This window comes from Thalassophryne amazonica, chromosome 10, assembly GCF_902500255.1.
Source record: "Thalassophryne amazonica chromosome 10, fThaAma1.1, whole genome shotgun sequence".
NCBI classification, from domain to species: domain Eukaryota; kingdom Metazoa; phylum Chordata; class Actinopteri; order Batrachoidiformes; family Batrachoididae; genus Thalassophryne; species Thalassophryne amazonica.
Window position 1 is genome coordinate 108,673,149 of NC_047112.1, and position 9,544 is coordinate 108,682,692.

Genomic DNA, 9,544 nt, shown 5'->3' on the forward strand with positions numbered 1-9,544 from the left:
AAGGGAGGTAGGGCTCCCCTCTGGTGGCGCTTCCTTCGCCATTGCAGGTTCGAGCACTAGATGGCACCCTCTCCCTTTACCACACACAAGACACAACCAGTAACTCTGGTGGTGTCTGGAAACCATCGGGAGGAGATTGAGTTTTTTGTAACTCCTTCTACCTCCCGCGTGATTTTGGCATCCCATGGATGTTGAAGCACAATCCCCGGATTGATGGCCGTCTGGGGTGGTGGTTCAGTGGAGCGAAACCTGCCATCAGGTGTGTTTAGGATCCTCGGTTCCTCCCGGTTTACAGGCTAAGGAGGAGGTCAAAGTCCCTCCCAATCTGACGGCAGTGCCGGTGATACCACGATCTTGCTGACGTCTTCAGCAAGGATCTGGCACTCACCCTTCCCCCGCACCGTCCGTACGATTGTGCCATTGATTTGGTTCCAGGCGCTGAGTTCCCGTCCAGCAGGCTGTACAACCTCTCACGACCTGAGCGCGAATCAATTGAGACCTACATCCGTGTTTAGGATCCTCGGTTCCTCCCGGTTACAGGCTAAGGAGGAGGTCAAAGTCCCTCCCAATCTGACGGCAGTGCCGGTTGAGTACCACGATCTTGCTGACATCTTCAGCAAGGATCTGGCACTCAGCCTTCCCCCGCCCGTCCCGTACGATTGGTGCCATTGATTTGGTTCCAGGCGCTGAGTTCCCGTTCCAGCAAGGCTGTACAACCTCTCACGACCTGAGCGCGAATCAATGGAGACCTACATCCTGGACTCATTAGCTGCCCGATGGGGGCAGGTTTCTTTTTTTGTGGGCAAGAAAGATGGCGGACTCCGTCCATGCATTGATTACAGGGGGCTGAATGAGATTACGGTTCGCAATCGTACCCGTTGCCATTGTTGGATTCGGTGGTCACCCCCTGCATGGAGCCAAAATCTTTACTAAGCTGGATCTTAGAAATGCGTATCACCTGGTTTGGATCCGGAAGGGAGACGAATGGAAGACGGCATTTAATAACCCCCCCGTGTAGTCACTTTGAGTACCTGGTCATGCCGTTCGGCCTCACCAACGCCCCTGCAATGTTCCAAGCCTTGGTTAACGACGTCTTGCAGGACTTCCGGCACCGATTCGTCTTCGTATATCTGGACGATATTCTCATCTTTTCTCCAGATCCTGAGACCCATGTCCAGCATGTACGTCAGGTCCTGCAGTGGTTATTAGAGAACCGACTGTTTGTGAAGGGCGAGAAGTGCGAGTTCACCGCACATCTTTGTCCTTCCTGGGGTTATCATCCTCCTCTAACTCCGTCGCCCCTGATCCGGCCAAGGTTGCGGTGGTGAGAGATTGGCCCCAACCAACAAGCCGTAGGAAGCTGCAACAGTTCCTCGGCTTCGCTAATTTCTATAGGAGGTTCATTAAGGGCTACAGTCAGGTAGTTAGCCCCCTGACAGCCCTGACCTCTCCAAAAGTCCCCTTCACCTGGTCGGATCGGTGCGAAGCCGCGTTCAAGGAGATGAAACGACGGTTCTCTACTGCGCCAGTTTTGGTGCAGCCCGACCCTAGCCGCCAGTTCGTGGTTGAAGTGGACGCCTCTGACTCAGGGATAGGAGCCGTGCTGTCCCAGAGCGGAGAGACCGATAAGGTTCTTCACCCGTGTGCCTACTTTTCACGCAGGTTGACCCCGGCTGAACGGAACTATGACGTCGGCAATCGAGAACTCCTTGCGGTGAAAGAGGCTCTTGAGGAAGTGGAGGACACCTGTTGGAGGGAGCGTCTGTGCCGTTCACGGTTTTCACTGACCATCGGAACATGGAGCATATCAGGACCGCCAAGCAGCTGAACCCCAGGCAAGCCCGCTGGTCACTGTTCTTCGGGCGTTTTGACTGCCGGATCAAATCAAATCAAATCAGCCGTTTGCCCCAGGACCAAGAACCAGAGGTCGGATGCCTTGTCCCGGGTACACGAAGAGAAGGTCAAAACTGCACTGTCGGATCCACCGGAGCCCATCCTGCCGGAGTCCACTATCGTGGCCACCCTCACCTGGGACGTGGAGAAGATCGTCAGGGAGGCCCTGGCACGGAGCCCGGACCCAGGTACAGGTCCGAAGAACCGTTTATTACGTCCACCAGAGGCCAGAGCTGCAGTCTTGGACTTCTGTCACGGTTTCCAAGCTCTCCTGTCATCCAGGGGTGCGAAGGACCATGGCAGTTGTCCAGCAGCGCTTCTGGTGGGCATCTATGGAGGCCGACGTCCGGGAGTATATCCAGGCCTGCACCACCTGTGCCAGGGGCAAGGCTGACCACAGGAAGGCCCAAGGACTACTCCAACCGCTTCCTGTGCCTCATCGCCCCTGGTCCCACATCGGCCTGGATTTCGTCACGGGCCTCCCGCCGTCCCAGGGCAACACACCATCTTCACGATAGTGGACCGATTCTCCAAGGCGGCCCACTCGTGGCCCTCCCGAAGCTCCCAACAGCCCAGGAGACAGCAGACCTCCTGGGCCACCACGTTGTCCGTCTGTATGGGATACCCACCGACATCGTCTCAGATCGTGGTCCCCAGTTCTCCTCACACGTCTGGAGGAGCTTCTGCAGGGAACTGGGGGCCACCGTGAGCCTCTCGTCCGGGTACCATCCACAGACGAACGGACAGGCAGAGCGGGCCAACCAGGAACTGGAACAGACCCTCCGCTGCGTCACATCCGCGCACCCAACAGCCTGGAGTAACCATCTGGCCTGGATCGAGTATGCGCATAACAGCCAGGTGTCTTCTGCCACCGGCCTCTCCCCATTTCAGGTGTGTTTGGGGTATCAGCCCCCGTTGTTCCCCGTGGTGGAGGGAGAGGTCGGTGTGCCCTCGGTCCAGGCCCACCTGCGGAAGTGCCGTCGGGTGTGGCGCTCCACCCGTTCTGCCTTGTTGAAGGCCCGGACGAGGGCGAAGACCCATGCAGACCACCGGCGATCCCCGGCCCCTGCTTACCAGCCCGGGCAGGAGGTGTGGCTGTCCACGAAGGACATCCCCCTCCAAGTGGACTCCCCCAAGTTGAAGGACCGGTACTTTGGACCTTTCAAGATCCTCAAAATCCTCAGTCCTGCTGCAGTGAAGCTCCGACTCCCAGCTTCACTGCGGATCCACCCGGTTTTTCATGTGTCCAGACTCAAGCCTCACCACACCTCACCCCTCTGTGCTCCTGGTCCGGCGCCGCCTCCTGCCCGGATCATTGACGGGGAGCCGGCTTGGATAGTGCGCCGGCTCCTGGACGTCCGTCGAATGGGCCGGGGGGTTCCAGTATTGGTGGACTGGGAAGGGTATGGACCCGAAGAACGCTCCTGGGTGAAGAGGAGCTTCATCCTGGACCTGGCCCTCCTGGCCGATTTCTACCGCAGACACCCGGAAAGGCCTGGTCGGGCGCCAGGAGGCGCCCGTTGAGGGGGGGTCCTGTTGTGTGGGCCGCCAGAAGAGGATGTACTGCTGGCCCACCACCAAAGGGCGCCCTGCCTGAAGTGCGGGCTTCAGGCACGAGAAGGCGCTGTCGCCACGGACACAGCCGGGAGTGACAGCTGTCACTCATTAATTCCTGACAGCTGTCACACATTCTTCATCATCGCACTCCATAAAGACCAGATGTCATCTCCACCTCATCGCCGAGATATCATACTTCATTGGAGGTAATATCCTCAGCCGTTTGTGTCTTTTGCAATATATCTGTATATTGTGAGTGTTTGCAGGAGTACCGGTTCCTTTTTCTGTGGAAGCTGAGTGAGTGCAGGACGGCACTCTTTTCCCCTGAGGAATCACTGCGGTACTCTGCCACATATTGAGTGAGAGGTGGAGGTGGCATTCCCACCGCTGTTGTTACTGGGTGTACACACACCCACACTTGACTGTCTTTGTTCTTCGCCAGCAGTACCAGATCCGACAGTCGGGGACGGTGATCACCTGGGAATTCGGGACTTGGCGGCTCCAGTATTCACCAGGTTCGGTGGGGGCGGAAATCGTGTGGTTCCGGCTCTTCTCCGGACAGACGTCTTCTATCCTCGAGCCTGCCCACATGTCACCTTTGTATTTTGACTGTAATTATATTCTGAGATTGTCTGTATGTTCGTTGTGCACGTTTCACAACATTAAATTGTTACCTTTTGGCTCATCTATTGACCGTTCATTTGCGCCCCCTGTTGTGGGTCCGTGTCACTACACTTTCACAACAGAAGGTTTGCCCATATTACCCCATTCTGGCATCTCTTCTCGGCTTCCTATATCTGTGAGAGCAGACTTTAAGGTTTTACTGCTAACCTACAAAATTGTTCACAGATTGGCGCCTTGCTACCTGGCCGATTTGGTGAAACCCCACATACCGGTCCTGGCTCTGCGTTCGCAGGTTGAGGGACTACTTTGTGTTCCCAGTGTGAAGAAAAAATCAGCGGGTCAAAGAGTCTTCTCTTATTGGACCCCTACTCTGTGGAACAGTCTCTCTGTGTCAGTGAGGCAGTGTGATTCTGTGGACACTTTTCAGTCTAGGCTCAAAATGTAATTGTTCTCCCATGCTTATGATTAGCATTTTATGTCATTACAATTTTTTCTTGCCTTTTACTTCTTTTATTTAATTGTCTCTCTTAAATTGTTTCTGTGTAGGCTCTCAGTTGTCCAGGTGGTTTCCATAGTAGAGAAGCTTGAATTTTCGACTGGACTGGGTTGCTTGACGCGAGGACGTTTCACTTCAAATCACAGAAGCTTCCTCAGCTACAATTCTTGCTCTGGTAGTCTGACTTCTGTCTTGACTCTTGTAGAGAAGAAAATACAGAAGCCAACAAAAGCTAGAGTTTTTTAACCTAACCAGACCCCTCCTACCGAGAGGCAGACTGCTATAGGCTAGTGACTAAACAATAGCTCTAATTAGCACCTATTGTGCTGTAGTTAGCACCCTCCTAATGACAGGGCAGCTGTCCCTCCTAATGATGGGACGAAGCCTCTCCTAATGGCTCCCTTGATGACTCTCCTGATGACGTGAATGACTCATTACCATGAACAAAAGTCTGAAACTGCTTTGACCTGAGTACCCCGTTTTAAACAGGGGACAAAGTGTGTCTCAGACCCCTCCCCGGTTAAAGCTGGGTTTCAACTGTTTCACAAAGAATGCTTCCTTGACACCTCTCTCAACCCATTTCTTATCTCTGGCTAAGTTTTTAACTTCCTTGTCCTCAAACGTGTGGTTAGTGTCTTACAGGTGGAGATGAACTGCAGACTGAGGTCCATTTGCACCCTCTCTGCGGTGCTGGTATAGCCTTTTGTTTAAAGGTTGCTTAGTCTCACCTATGTAGTGTTCATTACAGTTTTCCTGACATCTGATAGAATACACTACATTGCTCTGTTTGTAACTAGGGATCCTGTCCTTGTGGTGAACTAATTTCTGTCTCAAGGTGTTAACCGGTTTAAAGTAAACTGGGATTTTGTGCTGTCTGAAGATCCTCTGTAGTTTTTCCCCTACTCCTGCTAAATAAGGGAGAGACACTCTTCTTCTTGTCTCTGTCTCCTGTCTATCTGGTCTCTTTGTTTTCTGGGACTTCTGCACTTTGTCCAGGGACCATTGTGGGTACCCACATACTGTGAGGGCTTTCCGTACAAGTTGTTGTTCTTTAGCCCTTCCCTCTGCAGTTGTGGGCACCTGTAGGGCTCTGTGTTGATCCCTGTCTGGCAGCTCCAGACAGGGGTTTACAGAAAACCCACTCACACTGACCAATATCTGCTCTCTGGCTCAAACTACCCCCTTGAACACAAGCTCGGGGTGATCAGGACTCTTCAACACAGTTTTAAATAGTTTTAAATAGCTGAAGCATAAATTAGAATTAAAGCAGTGTGTGTGTGAGAGAGAGAGAGAGAGAGAGAGAGAGAGAGAGAGAGAGAGAGAGAGACACACACACACAGTGGATAAAGTAAGTATTTAAGAGCTTCTGACAGAGTAAATCAATCTTGGGGTGGAAAGTGGGGGTTGGCGTATTTGGATAAAATTTTACACAAACCACAAAAGATTTCTTCTGAATTCATCTTGGTTCCCATAGTAACAAGCCCTTACATGTAAATACCCCCCAAACCCCCCCAAAATGGCTGATTACAGACCAGGATTTGACTAGGTTTTAGTGACTTTTTAGCATTCAAGTTCTCTGTAAATACTGAAACAAGAGAAAATAGACACATATCATGGTGTAGAACAAAGTATGTATTTTTATTACATACACAACATTTTCTGAGTATTTATGGGCATATTATACATTTTAGACACTTCTATCAGGCACTTCTACACTATTTTCAATTTGGTGAGTTTTCAGGAAAAAATGATCATATTGACAACAAGACCACAAAAATGGAGATCATTCTCAGAGTGTGGTATCAGGCTGTGTATGAAGGAGGATACCTATACAGTATATATAGCAAAAAAAAAAATTGGTTGCCCTCGACATTAAGAGTTGGTACACGCAAATTTATTTTTACCATAATTTGGGTCTGGACAATATCTAAATAAGCATATTTGGCAGTCTCTGCCAACACTGATGTTAAACGTACCCTAATGTCATCAAGGTCATGGACTGACACCAAATATATATATTTCACATGTTATTATTAAAAACAGTATTCAAAATACTGAAGTTGATTGATTTTTGACGTGAAGAAAATCCAAATTTAATGATGTCCAATCTTGAGCTGGTCTGACAGTAAGGAATAATTTATCTCCCATCATGTGATCAGCTAATTATAGTGAATCTCTACTCCAAAACAATTTAGTTTATATCATTACTAACAGAAATCCACAATGTTCTCTGGCGAGTACATCAATATTGCACAGAACTCAAGATTATGAGGGCTGTTCCAGAAATTATTCTGAGGCGATGTCGGTGGCATTATGTTTTGTCCATTGGGTCAAGTGAGAAGTGGGGACTGGAGAAAGTGAATAATTTTGCAAGGGTACGTTCTGTAACAATGGTTCACTATTCTTCAGATAGGCAAAACCTTGTATTTTCCTGATGATAATTTCAGAACAGCCCTTGAGTCAAAGTGACAACTCTTGTACATATACAATACATGTATATGCAGATAGATCACTACAGTACATACTTACACAGAAGTCCTTCTCTGGTGCCAAGACTAAATATTTCAAGAAAGTGCATGGCATTCACACACTGCTAGAAAGTCCTGCAAAGCTGCAATGTAAGGCTGTTTACATTTGCCTGACCCAGTCACCTCAATATCAAAGTTCTCACAAACAGACCTCAGATCAGCAATGCAGAACTTTGACAGACCGCCTCTGGTGTACTGGTCACAAAGGTTAAACTCACTGTCACCAACTTGGAAAACTATGGGATGGGTAACCTTCAAACTCGAGGTCACAGCCTCTACCACTTCTGTGACACCATCCTCCATGGTAACCAGGGAGCACATCAGCCAATGCAATACATGGACATTGTTGTTAGGTCATGGGTGCCAACCCCCAAAGAATAGGCAAGATACATTGATTACCACTTTCCACATATTTTTAGAAATGATTGATTTACTCTGTCAGAAGCTCTTAATATGTCCCCATTTTTCTCAGTTAATATATTTTTAAAGGTGCTATTGACAGGAAATTTTCACCAGATGTCAGTAACAACCCAAGTAATACACACATATAAAGAAATCAAATTAAATAAGTATAGGAAATAAGCTATGTGTAATTATGTGAAATGACACCGAAAAAGTATTGAACACATGAAGAAAGGGAGGTGCAAAAAGACATGGAATGCACCAGCTGAAATCTATCAGTAATTAGAAAGACATCCTGCCCCTTGTCAGTCCAAAGTAATATCAGCTGGTTCAGTCCCAACGAATGGCCTATAAAAAAGTGTCTCATTACCAGGGTGTTACACAAGAAACATCTCATGATGGGAAAATGCAAAGAGCTTTCTCAAGATCTTTGCAACCTTTCAAAACATACTGATGGCACTGGTTCGAGAAGGATTTCTAAACTTCTGAATGTTTCAGTGAACACTATTGGGGCCATAATCTGAAAGTGGAAAGAACATCATTTCACCATATACTGGCCACAACCAGGTGCTTCTCACAAGATTTCTGACATAGGAGTGAAAGAACTATCAGAAGAGTTGTCCAACAGCTAAGAACCATTTGTGGAGTTCAGATGAACAATTGTTTCAAAGAAAACAATATGTCATGCACTCAAAGGCCATGGCCTGTATGCACACACTCACCACGCAAGATTGCTGAAGAAAAAGCATGTTAAAGCTTGTGTTGTGTGGGCCGCCAGAAGATGAGATACTGCTGGCCCACCACCAGAGGGCGCCCTGCCTGAAGTGCGGGCTTCAGGCACGAGAGGGCGCTGCCGCCACGGACACAGCCGGGAGTGACAGCTGTCACTCATTCTTCATCACCTCACTCCATAAAACCCAGACGTCATCTCCACCTCATCGCCGAGATATCGTACTTCATTGAAGGTAATATCCTCAGCCGTTTTGTGTTACAATATATCTGTATATTGTGAGTGTTTGCAGGAGTACCAGTTCCTCTATCTGTGGAAGCTGAGTGAGTGCAGGACGGCACTCTTTTCCCCTGAGGAATCACTGCGGTACTCATCACATATTGAGTGAGAGGTGGAGGTGGCATTCCCACCGTTGTTGTTACTGGGTGTGCACACACCCACACTTGACTGTCTTTGTTCTCGCCAGCAGTACCAGATCCGACAGTCGGAGACGGTGATCACCTGGGAATTCGGGACTTGGCGGCTCCAGTATTCACCAGGTTCGGTGGTGGCAGAAATCGTGTGGTTCCGGCCCTTCTCAGGACAGACGTCTTCTATCCTCGAGCCTGCCCACACGTCACCTTTGTAATTTGACTGTAATCATATTCTGAGATTGTCTGTATATTCGTTGTGCACATTTCACAACATTAAATTGTTACTTTTTGGCTCATATATTGACCGTTCATTTGCGCCCCCTGTTGTGGGTCCGTGTCACTACACTTTCACAACAGGATATCTCGGCCAGCGTCATGGACTCCGAGGGGCGTCACCCAGCTGTTGAACGACCAATGGGAGAGCAGGGAGCGCAGGCGTCTGCAGGAGGCGTGATTGGTGAGCTGCAGCACATTCTCACCGCCTTTACGGCTCGGTTGGATCAAATGACCGAGCAAAACTTCCTCCTGAACCACAGGGTGGAGGCTCTCTCCGCGCAGATGGCGGCGAGCGCTCAGGGCGCTGCTGCAGCTCGTCTTCCTGTCGACCCTGTGCAGGATATGAACGTTCCAGTGGTGGTTCAACAACCCCTCCCACCATCCCCTGAAGCATACATAAGCCCTCCTGAGCCGTACGGCGGTTGTGTGGAGACGTGCGCGGACTTTATTATGCAGTGTTCGCTCGTCTTCGCACAACGTCCCGTCATGTACGCGTCAGATGCTAGTAAAATAGCTTATGTGATTGCTCTGCTTCGGGGTAAAGCACGCGCCTGGGCTACGGCGCTCTGGGAACAGAACTCACGGTTGTTATCAGCATACACTGGGTTTGTGGGGGAGTTCAGAA